This window comes from Saccoglossus kowalevskii, chromosome 6 (assembly GCF_978046115.1).
Source record: "Saccoglossus kowalevskii chromosome 6, keSacKowa6.1, whole genome shotgun sequence".
Lineage (NCBI taxonomy): Eukaryota > Metazoa > Hemichordata > Enteropneusta > Harrimaniidae > Saccoglossus > Saccoglossus kowalevskii.
Window position 1 is genome coordinate 15,600,891 of NC_140646.1, and position 12,302 is coordinate 15,613,192.

Sequence of the window (12,302 nt, forward strand, 5' to 3'; positions counted from 1 at the left end):
AGATTTACCCTGTTGCTTAGTAACATTGTTAGATTTACCCCATTGCTTAGTAACATTGTTAGATTTACCCTGTTGCTTAGTAACAATGTTAGATTTACCCTGTTGCTTAGTAACAATGTTAGATTGACCCTGTTGCTTCCTCAGGTTGTTAAGTTACTGTGCTGTATCCTTTAATTGTTATAAAGCACAAACTCAGTTTTGAAAACGCGAATTTACTTACCCATTCATAATTTTTATTGTTAAAAAATATATCTTTCACAGACTTTGTCATGAAATAAGCACTTTTATCTCGCTGTGCATGTGCAATTATTAATAGCAACCAAATAAAGAAGATATATCCAAAAATTTCACGCATCAAAGCGTACATCTTCTTGACTCGAATCTTGGCTTCTTTACTCTGGTGTACTAATTCTTGAGTTGGTGGAAAGTATTTTTCATTTTCAGAACGAAGTTTTTCAATTTCTTCATGTCTATGATGTAGTTTATTCCAGTCATCTAGATGATAAAACAAGATGTGAATTTTAAGTAGTTCTGAATCAAATTAAACAATTATATAAGCACACATTCCCAGCAAAAACGTTGTTTTAATCAAAGAAAGCTTAGAAAGAACCACTGCAATGAAAGAAAACCAAGTACACTTACCAACATTAACTGGCAAGGTACACTTACCAACATTAACTGGCAAGGTACACTTACCAACATTAACTGGCAAGGTACACTTACCAACATTAACTGGCAAGGTACACTTACCAACATTAACTGACCAGGTACACTTACCAACATTAACTGGCCAGGTACACTTACCAACATTAACTGGCAAAGTACACTTACCAACATTAACTGGCAAGGTACACTTACCAACATTAACTGGCAAAGTACACTTACCAACATTAACTGGCAAGGTACACTTACCAACATTAACTGACCAGGTACACTTACCAACATTAACTGGCAAGGTACACTTACCAACATTAACTGGCAAGGTACACTTACCAACATTAACTGACCAGGTACACTTACCAACATTAACTGGCAAGGTACACTTACCAACATTAACTGACCAGGTACACTTACCAACATTAACTGGCAAGGTACACTTACCAACATTAACTGACCAGGTACACTTACCAACATTAACTGGCAAGGTACACTTACCAACATTAACTGACCAGGTACACTTACCAACATTAACTGGCAAGGTACACTTACCAACATTAACTGACCAGGTACACTCACCAACATTAACTGGCAAGGTACACTTACCAACATTAACTGACCAGGTACACTTACCAACATTAACTGGAATTTCATCTACTTCCTCACTCCCATCATCATCAACATCCATTGATTTCAAAAACAAAGCAACAAATACTGCCACGAATAGTACCTGTAAATTCAATCAAAGAAAGCATAAACAAAACGTACATGTGCTGATTGAGAGTATCTGAAACTGAAAATAGGGAATATTTAATTCAACATTTGAAAAAGAAGCCTGTTAGCTCTGTCCTTTGAGATGTACAATGTGAAAGCAATCTGATCTACAGTATTGACGTTTATGCAAATTAGGTCATTAATATGCATGGGTTTTGACCTCTAAAGTAATCGGATTTTGGGATTATCTAAGAGCAACTATATATGAAGTTTAATGTAAAATACAGGAAAAAAGGTATATTCACAAAATTTTATTTTCACTGAACCATACCTTCAGTAAAAATAGCGGAAAATAAATTTTTAGCGAAAATAAAGTATTTTTCGGTAACAAATTTAATCAATGAATTATGATATGAGAATCAGGATATTTTTTTTTAAATATTAATATCTGTTCGACAGTTTCATACATTAAATGTAACTACATGTATTTCAGTTCCAGACATTACAGTTGTTCACGTCTGCCTTTGAACGTATCGCCAGATTTCCTTGTCTTTTACCATAAGGATTCATTTTCTGTTGTTGCTCAAAAAAACAGGTATGGTCACCAAACTAAATTTTTGCACAAAACGTGTGTTTTTGGTTCCTATGGTAGATCAATATCTCAAAATGTTAATAAATTATGTATAATTAATATTGGTACTAATAGTCGTTCTGAAGAATTGGGAAATATACTATTTATTGTATGGATTACTAAAACATGAATAGTTTAAAAACTACTTTTGCATATTTTTATCAAAAAAGTAAAATACCCGAAAAGTATATATTTGTGTATAAATCAACAATTACCAGGTATGTGACATTTTAGAAACAAAAATATTTTATTTTGTTAACTCTGTCTCGGTATCAACCAAGCACAAGAATTTTTCTGCAAACTAAAGGTAACCACCACCATACAATCACTGTCACAAAACATATGTAAATTGTCACTGTACCAATTTATCAGATTTAAGATGAGGATAGGTGGGATGTACATCAATCAGCGTCCTTGTAACAACAACTCGCATCAATTTCATAGCTAAGCTGACATAAACACGCGACTTTGCATTCGATTTCCTTTGGGAACTTGACACAACACTTGACCATGAAAATTTACCACAGCACACGACATTGTTTTTGATTTCATCACGAGTAAATACAGGTTTATAGTAGGAATTCTGCCAAGGTGTAATGCTGAGGGGATAGCTGAATTAATGAACCTTGGCTGGTGAAGATGGTTCTAAATTCTCAGACTATTGTTTCATTGTCATCGCATATTTATAAACTATGTATCACACCTTTTCACTATTTTGAATACCTTCGCTCATTTCTCTCGTCACAATCAAATCGTTTCAAGTAGCTTTTGTATTCTATAATGCCATAGGTCAGAATTAGTTTTATTGATACATACATAGAATGGAATACGCTATCAACCACACATGATTACAAACCCCTATCTTAGAAATCATTGGGTATACTTACATTCAGCGGCTGGTCCACAAAGATGCTTTCAAAAAGCGAAATAAACATGGATATCAACCAATCAATAGATTTTTGTTTGCCGTAACTGAGTCCATAAAGCATGACGAAATAAGCCGACACCACACTTGTGCAGAAAACCAAAAACCAACCAACATAGACAAACCACCACGGTAACCAAAAAGAACAACTGCATTCTCTTGTTTTATTTTTAATGCCTTCGAGAACCTCAGAATGAGTACTCTGTGTCGGCGAATTCCATATGGCAATCATATTTCGCATAGTCCACAAATTTTTCTTGGCTTTTTCGTATTCCTCCTCGGATTCAAACTTTCCAGAATCTCGTTTCTCTATAAGTTCTTCATTAAGCTGTTGGAATTTTAAAATTATATACTCCTTGTAGCCAACGTTTAGCTCTGTCATGCTAGCTGAACTGTGATACGATGCAAAGGTCTCATTTGACTCCTTTTTAGAAGCAACCTCCAATGAGCTTGAAGATGAGAATTCAAAGTCGTCTGACATGAGAATTGAAACTTCCTCGTCGGATAACATGTCTATACTGACGTCTTCCACGTCCAGATGCTCTGGTACTTGTGTGTCTGTAGAATGGGAAGATTGTTTCTTTGGTTTACGTCTAGCATATCGGAAAGTCTGTACGATGATAATATTTATCGGAAGAACAATAATACCACTTTGGACACCTATGATCAGTTGTTGCCATGAGAATGCAAAGACACCGAAGTCCATCTTCTGACTATTTGGATCTTCTGGTATACCATAAAACATGATATTTGCCAACATAGTGCAAAGGAGCATGGACAAACAGCAAGATAAACGTTGAAGACGAGTAAAGTGACTATGCGCTGGACATCCTATTATGGAAAACCACAGGTGACGATCGCGGAGATCTTTAGCGGTCTTAGCAACAAAAAGATGATTGAACTGTTTCAAGTCGTGATCTGTAGCCGTGTTAAAGAACTTATCAACTAATCCGTCATCAATGTCTACAGCCAACCATGTGTTACACAAAAAATACCAACGTTCGTCTGTTTCTAGGTCATGGACCATAATGTGACCAACAAACCTAAATAGAAACAACGGTAGAATAAATGGGGTCTATCATTATTGGTGATCATTCAATATGGAAGTCATATGCAGATTGAGCTATGAAGCACAATCAGTAGTTATGGAGTGCACAAGTTATGCGTGCACGAATTTGTCGCTCAGCTGCTAATTTATTTTTATCCGGTCAATCAAAAATCCCATCATGCAATGAGTTGTCAAAATGAAATGTTTCATGTTCCAAGTTCGCTTGGATGCAGTTGCAACAAATGTCATATACATTTTAATATAAGGAAAAAGCTTAAAATGCATTTGTCCAGTACGGCTAATCATCTAAAAATCAGAAAAATTTGAATGCAACTGCACGATGACCATGCCGTTCTAATTATTTCATCCAATCCCACAATGCACTTGATTTTGCTTACCATTCAGGATCACTACCAACGTTGTCGTGCCACAACCTAATGGATTTGAGGCTACCCAAACTCTCGTTTGTAGTCATTAGAAACGAGTCTGTCGTGCCTCGCTGTAAAATTTTCTTGTTTTTATCGGCTAAGACATGAGGTTCACTCTCCTGATTCTCACCGTACAGAGTCACTGTGACATTAGCAGTTGTGCCTGCACCACGTCGGAATCCTGTATGTACTGTGATGTCATACCGATACAGTGCATATGGGTCGTTGTCTTCAAGTACCGTCACACCAGCCTACAAAGAGTAACGTTCACACTATTAAAATACAACGACAAATATATGGATTTGTCCTTTTTATACATTTATACACTTCTTCAATTACCATTTTTAGTTTCAGATCGATAGAACAATATTTATTTCACCTAATTAACGATGTTAACATTTAGTCATAAATGTAGCAGTATAATTTATCTAAAGTGCGCAGTCTACAGACAACTTTTGTTTCTATTCTAACAAATAATAAAAACAAAAGAATCAATTTGATAACAATGGAAGTCATTGCATTTTACCTGTGCTGCATCATGTCTATCTTTCCGATATGCCCATACCGCAATAAAGAGATAAATGACAAATATAGTAGCTACAGTAGAAACTACAACGGGATTATCAACAAACGTTAAAAATAGTGCTGCATCCTTAATAAAATCGACGGTGTTGGGCATCACAAATAACGAACTACCAAACACAGTTAGATGATTACAAAGACAGTGTGTCAAAGAAGGCGTCGTCAGCCGTCCGGCCTGCATAAAAAAAAAAATCAAATAATTACTTAAACAATATTAGAAGATACACCGGTACCTCAGCAGGCAAGCTACGAGGCAACCTTGCCTATGACATCACCGTGCACAAAAAATGCTTCCATTCTTGGTTGACCCAATAGAGGGCGCTTAAATATTGTCAAAATGGTGGCGACTATATTGGATACTATATGGGATCAATAATATTTTTTTTTTTCATTATTTAAAAAAGTGTTCATAACTGCTGTTATGTGACCAACAATATTGACAGAATTGACCTTTCCTTCAAGGTAGGAAGCCTGTTTTTGAATACAAATACCCAGAATTTAATCATTTTCCGATAAATTGTACTTACGAATAAAACAAACAATATTGACTTGGGAGTTGGGAGTCGATCACCAAGCTTAATTTTTGTATTTTAGTGAATAGTAGCTATTTTGTCAGCTTGTCAGATATTATGCCATATCTCAAATTGTAGGCTGGTGACAGAGACTGAGAAAATTATATATTGTGAATGACAGGGGTACTTTTTGTTGTCCTAAATTATTTAAAAAATCAGGATTTTAAAAAGTGTTAAAAAATGCTCTGCGGAATCGCAATTTAAATAGCAATTTTTGAAAAATATTAGGACATGTTTCTCAAAATACTTTACTGTAACACTATTTCATGGTGCCATGGGACAACAGCTTTGTGATTTTACACAATAAACCAATCAACATTGTCATACAATTTATGACAAAATTTTTCAAAAATTATGAGTAGGCTCCTACCTTAAAGGCATGTCATTAACCAACAAATGTGTGTATGTTACATTAGTACATCCCAATTTTGTTTGATAAATTTTTTTTTTTTATTTTGAGCAAAATAATGCAGTATTAGCCGATGACTAGAATTATTTTATCCTCATCGAAAGCCCAGGATGTCCCTCAGACTTTCTAGCTCAGACAGCTAGGTTTCAGTGCAGTTCATACTGATGAGGATTGTTTAAAGCAGGAGAGTCATCACCTGCGCATGCATCAGATGGCCATAGCGTGTCATTGTTTACAAACATGTGTCTAACCATGGGCCTTTGCGTTTTTAACATGTGTTGTTATCATCGCTTGGGACTCAATTTTCACATGTGCACAGGTGACGACCCTCCCGCCTTAAACACAGCATTATTTTCAACTGGAATAAAAAAGTAAATAAATGACATAATAAAAACTGACCCTACAGCCATGTGCCAGCCATTTATAAACATCTTCGTCCCAGTATTGGCACTCAGTGGTGTACGTATAGACGTCAAAAGTAACATTTTCTTCTAAGGCAGCACCTTGCGGCACAATAGTGACATAATAGGTTCCTAGTCCACTCAGATCACTAGACGATAAAAACCAGGTATTTTCATCTGGTAATGCATTAAACTCTGTGTCATCCTGCTGAATAATACGAGGTAGCGATGTATTACTGTCACTTTCTCCCAAAGAAGCAGGAATATTAAAGCTGAGATGGAGGCGGAACGTAATGCCGGGTGTGTTACTTTTAACCCCTATCACTGCAGATTCAAATAAACTTGTGATATTGAAATCCAACACAGCTCTGGTGTCATTGGAAACATCCATTGTAAATGACTGACTTGGAATCTGTCTTGTTGTCTGTGGCAGAAAAAACTCAATATCTGCAGTCAAGTCAGTAACTGTAATAATATAAAAAAAAGAGAAATTTGTTATAGAATAATTTCAGATATTAATTGTTAAATAACAAGGCTAATATATTTTTTAAAAACATTTACTTGTATTTGAAGGACAGTGATCTGTGTGCGGCACATGTTAGAATTCTGTGTTAACAGATATTGTAGTTTACATGTGTGGATTGCACTATGAGACCCATTTTGAACAGGGCACCACCACCACCATCCTTCAATTTCACTATTTTGAGCACATATATAACACTGAGTTTAAACCCTTTGAATGACAAGGTTAACTTTTGTCACTGCACAATAAATAAAACCTGCATAATTTTTTACATGATTTTTCAAAAATTTTGATTAAGACCTGTAGGCCACTGAAAATTAAGTCCATTTGGTTAAAAATTAACAAATAAATTATAGAAAAATGCAGAAAAACATTACATCAAAGGTTAAATTCAAGAATTGGTAAACAATGTGAATGTTCACATGGATTTAATTTAAATTAATAGATTACATTTAGCGAAATTCACGATTTAAAAATCCAGTGTGAAGTTATTGCATCTATAGTAGAGTCTATCTCAGGAACAGCAAAGCAAATGTGAGATATCTGACGACAACAAAGTATTATACTGTACAGTAAAACCAATAAAGTAGGGAATGATTGAAAACAGTGTTAAAAAAATATACCTTGAATTGTTTGATCACTGGAGGTTTTCAACTGCAGGCCCATTATTCCTTTCTGAACATTTTTACTGGACGGATCCCACGTAAAGGGATTATTCAGCATATGAAGTAACTAGAGGATGTAAAATTACAAGATAAAAGCAAGGTCCAAAGTGGGTATAGGATAATGACACACAGAATCTGTGCTGCAGAATCATGTATTACAATAAAAATTCTCTGTTTCTTGTTACATGGAAATTTTAAAATGATGCGGCGAGGCTAAAATGGGGGAAATATGAGACAAGTGCGAGTACAAGCACATTTTGGAATGCTTTAGAAGGAAAAGGCTCATAGTTCAAAATTCTGCACGCGAAAACGAGAAACAGAGATATTTTTTTTTCACAGCCTTAAAGTTTTTCAGCACCAGTTCCCTCTTTTCATCACAAATTTAGAAAATGGTCCAAGTTTATAGTCAAAAGTTTCCTTCAGAAGACTGGGACAAAAATAGCCAAATTTTTTGAGTCAAAACTGAAGATTTTGTCTGTTAGCTCCAAAATTAGGTTTCGCTTCCAAAAATATTGAAGAATATAAGAAAAAAGTGTGGACAAATTTGGGTGAGAAAGTCTGGTGATGATAAGGATAAATATTATTGTCTGGCCTGTGAACAATATATGACCCAGGTACAGTAACAGATTGTAAAAGATTTGTAGAAAAGAAACATCCATGGTACATGTACCAAGTAACAAAGCAATTGAGCTGATATTTTTAAAGAAGTCAAAAATAGCTTTTTTTACTAGAAATGGACAAAAGTATTTGCTAAAAATTGAGAATTGAAATGAACAAATCTCACACAGTTACATGCCATGTATCTCAGCAATTGAGCTGGTAGTTTTCAAGAAGAACTTGAAAATAGCATTTTCTACCAAGAGTGACAAAAATATTTGCTAAAATTAGCAAATTGAAAATATCAACACAAAAATGAACAAGTCATTAAAAATTACACAGTCTCCATTAAATTTGTGAAAGTTCTCTTTGTGCTTGTCATATTAAAGTGGAGGGGTTGTTGTCAGCGTGTCCTTGAAACTTGAGTCCAAAGTGACGTATACAACAGATTGTTTATTTACATCAAATTCGAACACGTGTTGCGTGACGACCCCTCCAGTTTAAGACATAGCAAAGAAAAACATAGATCACAAGTGAAAGCATGTCCAAGATACCACATTTAAAAAAAAAACAAGATGCATGCCAGTCGGCCATCTTTTATCCAATTGCGAAAACATTTTTCATGGACATGTATCCTAACATGTATAATCTATGAACCAATTTTGAATAAAAACTGACAAAAAGCATGTCCAAAATACAACATTTTCAAAAAACAAGATGGCTGCCAGTCGGCCATTTTGAATCAAATCACTAAATCACTGCATGTGCATATGTCCCACATAAAGTACTAGGCACATGCAAAGAATGAACGAAATTGGTCTAAAAGATTCTGAAATATGATTTGCACGGATGCACACACAGACGGACGGACGGACAGACACACACACACAGACAGTCGAAGGACATGTATTCTAACATGTATAATCTATGTGCCAAATTTGAATGAAAACTGACAAAGCATGTTCAAAATACTTCATTAAAAAAAAACAAGATGTCTGCCAGTCAGCCATCTTTTATTCAATTGCGAAAGAAATTGTCATGGACATGTATTCTAATATGTATAATCTATGAACCAATTTTGAATGAAAACTGACAAAGCGTGTCCAAAATACAACATTTTCAAAAAAACAAGATGGCTGCCAGTAGGCCATTTTGAATCCAATCACTAAACCACTGCATGTGCATATGTCCCACATAAAGTACTAGGCACATGCAAAGATTGAAAAAAATTTGACCAAAATATTCTGAAATATGATTCCGCACGGATGCACGAACAGACGGACAAACGGACGGACAGACAGACGCACGGATGGACGCACACACAGACAGTCGGAGGACGTGTATCCTAACATGTATAATCTATGTACCAAATTTGAATGAAAACTGACAAAGCATGTCCAAAATACGACATTTTCAAAAAACAAAATGGCTGCCAGTCAGCTATTTTGAATAAAAACCACTAAACCACTGCATATGTCCCACAATAAGTACTAGGCACATGCAAAGAATGAATGGAATCGGTCTGACGAATTCTAAAATATGACTCTGGACGAACGGACGGACGCACGGATGGACGGACGGAGACCAAATTATAGTACACAGATCCAACCTTGTTTTCAAGAAGGAATTCGAAAATGGATTTTTTTACCAAAAATGACAAAAATATACGCTAAAACTAGAGAACTCAAAATACTGTCACAAACTGAACAAATCTAATAGAGGTCCACCTAAGACAGTATGCGGCAGCATAGATGCATGGTTGGAACTCTCATCTTTGTCCATAAGTAATTTCTATTTATATTTAATGTTTGCTTGGAATCCATTTCAGTTGTGAAAATAATTATTAATCAAATTTGTTTTCAGCAAAAATAAGATTGAATATAAACTACCTGTGTATCTATTGCATCCGAGTAGTTTTCAGGTAAGGATTTTGACAAAGCGCTGTAATCAGGTAATATGAATCCACCATCAGTGTCTTCATCTTGAAACACAGCATTATTCAAACTTTCTACTTCCTGTCTGTTGAGGGTTACTGCTAGTAAATCTGTTTTCAATACTGTAGGTTTTTCACCAGAGACTTTATTCACTAGAATGGCAGACTGGATGTTTTCTAAGGTTGTGAGCAAAGAAAGCGTCACATTTCGTCTCTGTAATCAATGAGAAAAATAAGTTTTATTGAATATGATGATATCACAAGAATAGTGCAGTATGGGGATTGTATCAACCGGCACTTAACAGAGGTCAATGCAATCCCTAACTTACACTACAGTGCATACTTTGTAGTATTCTCATAGTAACCTTAATATTATACATTTTTTTTCCTGCTTGTAATAATAATAATTTAATGAGAGATAACAGCCAATGAATAATATTTTGCACTGTTCAAATTTTTGGCTTCAGTGACAGGAGTCCTATTTCCATCAGTGTGCATACAGGGTCTACAATCAAGAAAAGTTTGTTTAATTTCAGTATAAATAGAAAAGCAATTTGATAGCAAATCAAGCCAAGCCTGGAAACTGTTTACTTTGTTTTTATGCAAATTACTTATAAAAACAAAAGGATAGTAACATCTGAACACTGTCACAATGTTGATAATGGTGCAAACTTTGTGATTTGTGAAAATAGAATTCTAATAACTAACTCCTGCATTTAGTGACTGGCTGTTTGTTTCCTTGTTGTCATCGTCTGTGGCATTATTTATGTCGTCTTGTATTTCTGATGAAACCAACGATGCACCTATGATGTTAGATAAACCGGACATGATAGTCCGTGCTACCGTTTCAACAACTTCTCCCCCAGTACTAGATGACACTGACTTCAGAAAACTACCCATCTTGTCATATGCTGAAGCAGCTTGTGCCTAAAAACAAAGAGTAGGTAGAAATATTAGACAATTGGATACATGTCTGTGTATCGGTAACTATCACAACCGAGATCAAAGGATCTTTTTTGCATTGCATCTTACTAAACCAATGAGGATGAAAACTTTAATTTACAATATTTTTACATAATTTGGTTTACTGTATTACATCATCATAAAAAAGTGTTACATTTATGGGACTATTTTATTTGAGGGTGTTATACACCACCTGATCACCGCACATGTCAAAAGTAGTGCGATGGGTGCTCAAAACGGTGGAATAAATAACTCTCCGGTTAATTTGATATCTGTGTTCCTGAGACAATACGTTATAGTATGAATTATCATAAAATAAAAAGGTTTTTGGCAGCAAACTTGGCAATAATCGATCAATGAAATAATGAAAAAAGTCTAAGAGAGCATTTACTTTACCTGTATGAATAGTAAAAACATACACACTTAGAGTTATAAATATTGCCTCTTAGTAAAGTAATATATGACTTCAGAAACAAGACATGAATGTCATAGTCCCCGTCATTTAATTATAAAATACTCATGTTAAAATAATACATGGAACATCTGCAAACAATTGAATTAATATGTACACTATGAAGAAATCACAAAGTCATTGTTTCCATAGCAACAAGTTCGACTACCCTTGATTTCTCAGCATTTAACAACAGATCCAGAGTTTTAGTCTTTCTAAAATTTTCATATGTTCACTGGCTAACTGTGGCCATCCTTAAAATATTTCAATTGAAAAGAACCAAGAATCACTCACACAACATAAGTTGTAAAGTTGTAAATTGCAAGTCAATGGGTTTTTTCATTAAAAACGCCAATCAAGCACAGAAGAACTTCACAGACAAGATGAAAATCATTTAAATTATGGGAGAGAAACACCAATTCACCTGTGCATCTTCTGACACTTCATCTTTTTCTTGTGTAGCCATGTTGATAGCATCTGATGTCTGCTGCAACATTTCTAAAGATTCCACTGGCATGAGGGATAGTGTTTTCACCAACACTGTGCGTACCTATAGTTGGAGTTTACATAAAATATTCAGAATTATCCCAAGATCAGATAATTGTTATAACAAAATTAATTTCCATGCCAAGTTGAATCCTAAAATCGCTAAAAATGTAATTCCACACAAAAAAAAGCTTTCAGTATAAACTAAATATTGCAGCAAATGTTCTTCTCTATGAAGTATATATTACTAGTATGAGGTTATTACACAGTGTGCACAACGACAGTACAGGGAGAGTATCGAGTGACACGCAGCGGAG